The 6,855-nt window shown below is 42.1% G+C and overlaps 1 long non-coding RNA gene across 1 annotated transcript; it reads right to left on the reverse strand.

Annotated features, from left to right (window-relative positions):
- Positions 1-726: 726 nt before the first annotated feature.
- On the reverse strand, positions 727-4,126 carry LOC145719905 (uncharacterized). The gene is made up of 2 exons (XR_014142673.1): positions 2,714-4,126; positions 727-1,853 (listed from the first exon to the last, which is right to left on the reverse strand). It is a non-coding gene; the product is annotated as an uncharacterized LOC145719905 (long non-coding RNA).
- Between the last annotated feature and the right edge of the window lie 2,729 nt (positions 4,127-6,855).

Below are 6,855 nucleotides of genomic sequence, written 5' to 3' on the forward strand. Positions count from 1 at the left end.
CAATAGCAAACATGTAAATAATAGAATACAAAATACTTTTTAATCTTGTCACTGATAATACTGTATTATAATTATTCTACCAAAAATTACATAGGATGCAATGTCAACAACTAGAAATTTTTGAAAAATCATACGCCCACAAAAATCTTACAGCTGAAATTTAAAATTTCTTCATCCTCTTAAAAGTTCACCATTCTGATATTTAGATTCTTGGTAGGAAGACCCAGTTTTAATATGCTATAGAATGCAACTCTCCCTAACTGATGAAATTCAAAGGGACCCAAATCAAAATGCCAACATTTTTCTAGAAAAGGACTAATGACTTCAGAGGAAACATGGAAATGTAATCAGATGTGAGTAACTACCAAAATTCTAAAAATGAAAAGTAATGACAAAGAAGTGCCTGAATGTTAAGATCTAAGAAAATACAGTGAAATAGTAGGGCACCATTGCCAGAAGAAACAATCAATGGAACAAAAGAGTCCAACAAAAGACTAAAAAATGTGATGTAATTAAGATGCTGCACTCAAGGGCGCCTGGGTGGCTCAGTTGGTTAAGCGACGGCCTTCGGCTCAGGTCATGATCCTGGAGTCCCGTGATCGAGTCCCACATCGGGCTCCCGGCTCGGCGGGGAGCCTGCTTCTCCCTCTGACCCTCTCTCCTCTCATGCTGTTTCTCTCTCTCTCTCAAATAAATAAATAAATAAAATCTTTATAAAAAAAAAAAAAGATGCTGCACTCAAATCAATGGAGAAAAGATAGAGATTTACTAAATTATGTTGAAACAACTGGCTAGCCTTTTTTTTTTTTTTTTTTAATGACTCCTGGGGCGCCTGGGTGGCTCAGTCGGTTAAGCATATGACTCAATTTCAGCTCAGGTCATGTCAGGGTCTTGAGATCGAGCCCTGCATTGGGCTCCCCTCTCAGCAGGAAGCCTGCTTCTCCCTCTCTTACTCCCCCTGCTTGTATTCCCTCTCTCGCTGTGTCTCTCTCTGTCAAATACATAAATAAAATCTTAAAAAATAATAATTAATTAATAAAAATTTTTTAAATGTAGAAGTCCAAGATCTGGCATGGGTCACAAGTGAAGGGGGCTAAGCTGTGAAGTAAATGTGTGAGTCCACCTGTGTGGGAACTGCAGCAAACTAGAAAAGCATCTGCACTCTCCAGACCTTTTTTTTTTACATCGAGTCTTTCTGGGGCAACCTGACAAAGCAGATGTCTGCAGGAGGAAACAGGTGGGAATTCTGGAGTTCTGGCTGACGGGCAGGCCGACAGGATGAACATGCCAGCATACCCCGAAGCGTACTGGTGACATACCATTTGGTAAGGTGTGAATTAGAACTCGTCTCAGCTCAGGCCTTGGGAAAGACAGCAGCCCTTCAATGGTACCTAAGCGCTGCCACACAGCAGTGCAAGCCCCCTGGCGTGAAATCTTACATTTCTAAGGAGATTTGGGGAGTCTAGATGGTTATGTAAAAAACACGGGCGGATCTTTTTTTTAGAACACTGTGAGGGGCCAAACAAAACCCATCTGTTGACCAGATCGGCCCAGAGGCCACCAGCTCAAGTTCTGATTTAAATGCAAAAATTGAAACCGTTCAAGTGTCAGCAGAGATCACATGACATTATTTGCACAATCTCGGAGTTGGAAAGACCTTTCTCAGCACAATAAAACCAGAACCCATAAAGGACAAGACATTTAATGGCATAAAAATGTAAAACTTATGTGTAACGAACATCATGCACAAGACTAAAGGCAGCGGACATCAGCGTCCCCGAGTTCCAGCAGAAGGGGGGCTGCTGCAGCCTGGGTCACGGGCCTTCCTCTATCAACAGTACCACCAAGGCCACCTGGAATAGAGGAAGAGGTTCCCAAATGAGCCCGAGAGGGGGCGTAGGAAAGCATCCAGGCAGGACCTTCCAGAATTACAGGCACCATCATCTGTTAATAAATATTAGTTGAGTAAGCTTGAGTATCTAACAGTAGAAATAAAAATTGATCAGTGACATTAAGAATTCCCTCTGGAGGGGCGCCTGGGTGGTTCAGATGGTTGGGCATCTGCCTTCAGCTCAGGTCATGGTCTCTGGGTGCAGGGATCAACCCCATGTTGGGCTCCCGGCTGAACAGGGCGCCTGCTTCTCTCTCCCTCTGCCTCTCCCCCTGTTTGTGCTCTCTCTGTCTCTCTCTCAAATGAATAAATAAAATATTAAAAAAAAAAAAAAAGAATTCCCTCTGGGTAGAAAATGAGTTATTCTTAATAGCTGCTTCAGAATGTTAATATGCTCCCCTCGGCCAACCCTGATCATGTAGGATATGCAAGAAGGAAGTTAACTCCATGTGCACATTCTATGTGGAGGGAGAGATCTGAAAGCATTAAAATGTAACTGACAAAATTCCCTCCTTCATAGCTCTTGGGAGAAGGTGGATTTCATGAATAGGTGGCTCATTTCTCCAAAGCTGTGTAATATAGACCAGTATCTTGAACCCAGAATTAGGATGCTGATCTACTATAACATCCATATGTTAAAGAAATGAGTTAGGAGGCTCAGAAAATGCTAGATTGAAAGAAAATATGGGGGCAGTCTAAGGTTTGGCTTCATGTAGAGAAAACTGAATTTTCCCATATTTTCTTCGATCAAGCTTATTCTTTGAAAAATACACTCTACAATTAAATATTGTCACATCGTTGAATCATGGATTTCACCGTTACCTGCTGCCGCTATTCTTGACCCTTCCGGTGAACGCCATTGCTGCCAGTCAGTGGAAAATAACAAGTCTGTTCATCTGAAAGAGAAAGCGCAACCTGTGACTATTAGCGCATAAGTAAACTCATAGGTATACATGACTTCCAAAAAGATCTTACTGGAAACAGAATTCAATGTTCTCACTGGAATCAGAGAGTGGTTCTTCATCAACTCTCAAGTTGCAGGAAGAAACTGGTTACCATATATCAAAGGCCAAATGTACTTTTAATTTTGAGGCCGCTGCTCACAGCCATTTCAGCCAGAAGAAATATGCACAAGTTTATCATGAGAAGGAAGAAAGGAAATAACATTTCCCCAGTGTCTACTCTTGCCAAGCATTGTGTTGAGCCCTTTTAAAATGACATTTCATGTAAACATGAAAATAGACTTGCAAGGTAGATGCTAATACCCCATATACTAATAAGTCATTTTAAAGAGGAAAACTGAAACTCGGTTTTAAGTAATTTGCCTGAGGTAACAGGCTGTGTCAGGACCCTCCCTAGAATCAAAAGGTAGAAAGGTAAGAGTATGCACAAGAAAGGAAATCAGCCAGTTGGTTTGTACATAAGAATACTTAATAAAAAACTAGGATAAATAAGAGCCAATTGTAAGAATTTACTTCCACTCATAAAAGGTGCTTAATCTCCAAAGACATTTTTGAGCATTCTCTCAAAAGAGTACTGGGAAAAATGAAAGAGAGAAAAAGGAAAAAGGAAAACAGAAAAAGTTATACAATCTGGGCAGATGGCCTTGGTACTGTCCTGTGTATCTCTAGAAACAACCTCTCTATGGTTAACACTATCAACAGCTGTTTCCTTTTCCCTTTCTTGTAGGTATTTGTAAATTTACTGCACTTCTCCTAACTTGCTTTAAATAGTTTCAATTTTTCCAAACATCCTTAAGGCAAAGGATCTATTACAAATCATCTTGGTACAGATTTAACAAACTATGTGATACAAATGAAAACACACTACATTTGTAACAGTTTTAGCTTGCCTCTTACGTTTAAGAGGCTGTTACACTTCCAGCTGAGGCTGAACACTGAATATAGTCCCGCTCTACTCTGACACCTGATAAGGTCTTTTATCTCCTCCTCCATGAAATTAAAATTGCTCACCACAATGTTTCCATACCAGCAGATTTCACTGTCACTCTATCTCCTCCCCCCAAGAAAGAATGCAATATGGATGCTACAAATACTCTAATTAAACTCACACTGGTAGAGCTCTAAATTTTTCAGGGTCAAACATGCTCTGGGGTATAAAATTAAAAAACAAAAAACAAAAAACCATGCTTTGGAGTAACACACTCCTCCAACCAGCTCTAGCAGCCCTACAGGGGCTTAGGCAAGTTTCCTAAATTCTCCAACTGAAATCCCAATCATTCCCCCCACCCCACCACTGCTGCCGCCACCCCTTACTCTCTCTCACTTTCCCGCTCTCCAACACACTTTTACTTCCCTTTCCCTTCTTTCTCTACCCTCTTTCCCCCTTCCCTTTCCCGCCATTACTCCCCCTCCTTCCTTTTCTCTCCCTTCACCTCTTCTGCTGCTCTCTCCTTTTCTCTCTCTCAACATGTAGGACCGGCACACAGTAGATGCTCAATAAAATAGTGTGTCCTTTCAGCATTATTCTTCATAACACTGTGACAGCTTCCAAAGAGTCTGTGATGGCAGTCTCCCACACAACCCTCCCAGTCAAGATGCCCACCTGCTTGCAGCCCAACCATGCCCTCCCTCGGGCTTGTTGGAGAGCCAGAGGGCAGTGAGGGAGATGGTAGGTTGGGTTGTGGAGGAACATCAACCTTGAGAATGGTCCTGAGTTCCCCTATTTGTTCATTTAGTCACTAAGCCAGCAAGTATTTCCTGAGCATCTACTCTTAAGCCACATACAGAGAATAGGAGTGAAGAAAACAGACCTGCCGTCACTGAGCTTGCAAACTATAGGAGTTTAGCAAAGAAGACACGTAAGAAAAATACGTCGATGTTAGATATTAAAAGGCGCTACAGAGAAAAACAAAAGTGTACAGTGGCAGCAAGGAACCAAGGTGTTGTAATTTTATATAGGGTGATCAGAGAATGTAACATTTGAGCAAAGACCTAAAGGAAATGAAGGGCAAGCCGTGCAGAACTGCAGAGAAAGATGGTCCTATAACCCTAGGTGATAATGATGTGTCAATGCAAATTCCTCATTTATAACTAATATACCACTCTGCTGGGAGATGTTAATTATGGGGAGGCGGTGCATGGGGGTAGGAAGGGGGGTGGGGGGCAGGCAGGGAAGTCTATGGGAAATCTCTGTCCCTTCTGTTCAATTTTGCTGAGAACCTAAAACCTCTCTTTAAAAAGTCTATTTTGGAGGCACCTGGGTGGCTCAGTTGATTAAGCAGATAACTCCTGATTTTGGCTCAGGTCATGATCTCAGAGTCCTGGGATCAAGCCCCCGCATCAGGCTCCATGCTCAGCAGGGAGTCAGCTTGGGGAGTCTCTCTCACTCTGCCCCTCCCCCACTCGCATGTGCTCATGTTCACATGAACACGCACTCTTGCTCTTTCTCTCTCAAATAAATAAATAAATCGCTAAAAGACTATTCTTTTTAACTGTCCTAGAGATTGGCAAGTCCAAGACTGAAGGGGTTGGACAAACCTGTGGGTCTTACCACTGGCTTCTTGGGTGAGTGGACACAGTACAAAGTGAAAGAGACTTATTCTCTGAGGGATCTGGCCCCAGAGCACAGCCAAGAACTTGTCTATTCAACTCAAATTCTTTATTCTTTAATTTGCCAGGAGGCACGAACCTTTCCCCAGAGTCAGGTGCAAGGAGGCTGCATTGCCAGATTATTGTCTGTTATTTCAATTATGTCTCATCAAAACAAAACAAAACAAAAAAACAACCCAAATTCAGCCCATGAAAGACTGTTTAGATGCTGATGTATGATTTACACAGCTGTAGGGAGGAGCCATGCAACTCACAAGGTTAGGTTAGGTTGGAATGGAGGCCTACTGCAGTCAGGAAGTTATTAACCTAAACCACTGCTAAGAAAGGAAATTAGTATACGCTTCACTTAATGTCTCTTTCAAAGAATCTTTCTTAAAAATACAGTCACAGGGCGCCTGGGTGGCTCAGTTGGTTAATCGACTGCCTTCGGCTCAGGTCATGATCCTGGAGTCCCAGGATCAAGTCCCGCATCGGGCTCCCTGCTCAGCAGGGAGTCTGCTTCTCCCTCTCACCCTCCCCCCTCTCCTGCTCTCTCTCTCTCATTCTCTCTCTCAAATAAATAAATAAAATCTTAAAAAAAAAAAAAATACAGTCACAAAACTGGACCATTTTCTTACACCATACACAAAAACAGACTCAAAATGGATGAAAGACCTAAATGTGAGACAGGAATCCATCAAAATCCTAGAGGAGAACATAGGCAGCAACCTCTGTGACCTCGGCCACAGCAACTTCTTGCTAGACACATCTCCAAAGGCAAGGGAAACAAAGGCAAAAATGAACTATTGGGACTTCATCAAGATAAAAAGCTTCTGCACTGTGAAGGAAACAGTCAACAAACCAAAAGACAACCAACAGAATGGGAGAAGATATTGGTGCAGCCACTCTGGAAAACAGTATGGAGGTTCCTCAAAAAGTTGAAAATAGAGCTACCCTATGACCCAGCAATTGCACTACTGGGTATTTACCCCAAAGATACAAATGTAGTGATCTGAAGGGGCACCTGCATCCCAGTGTTTATAGCAGCAATGTCCACAATAGCCAAGCTATGGAAAGAGCCCAGATGTCCATCGACAGATGAATGGATAAAGATGTGTATGTGTATATATATATACATACACACACCCACACACAATGGAATATTATGCAGCCATCACAAAAAAAAAATGGAATCTTGCTATTTGCAATGACGGGGATGGAACTAGAGGGTATTATGCTAAGCGAAATAAGTCAATCAGAGAAAGACAATTATCATATGATCTCACTGATGTGTGGAATTCAGTTATTTTTTATTTTTATTTTTTTAGATTTTATTTATTTGACACAGAGAGAAAGAGACAGCTAGAGAGGGAACACAAGTAGGGGGAGTGGGAGAGGGAGAAGCAGGCTCCT

This window comes from Leptonychotes weddellii, unplaced genomic scaffold (genome assembly GCF_054177405.1).
Source record: "Leptonychotes weddellii isolate Sample4059 unplaced genomic scaffold, ASM5417740v2 HiC_scaffold_8159, whole genome shotgun sequence".
Classification (NCBI taxonomy): domain Eukaryota; kingdom Metazoa; phylum Chordata; class Mammalia; order Carnivora; family Phocidae; genus Leptonychotes; species Leptonychotes weddellii.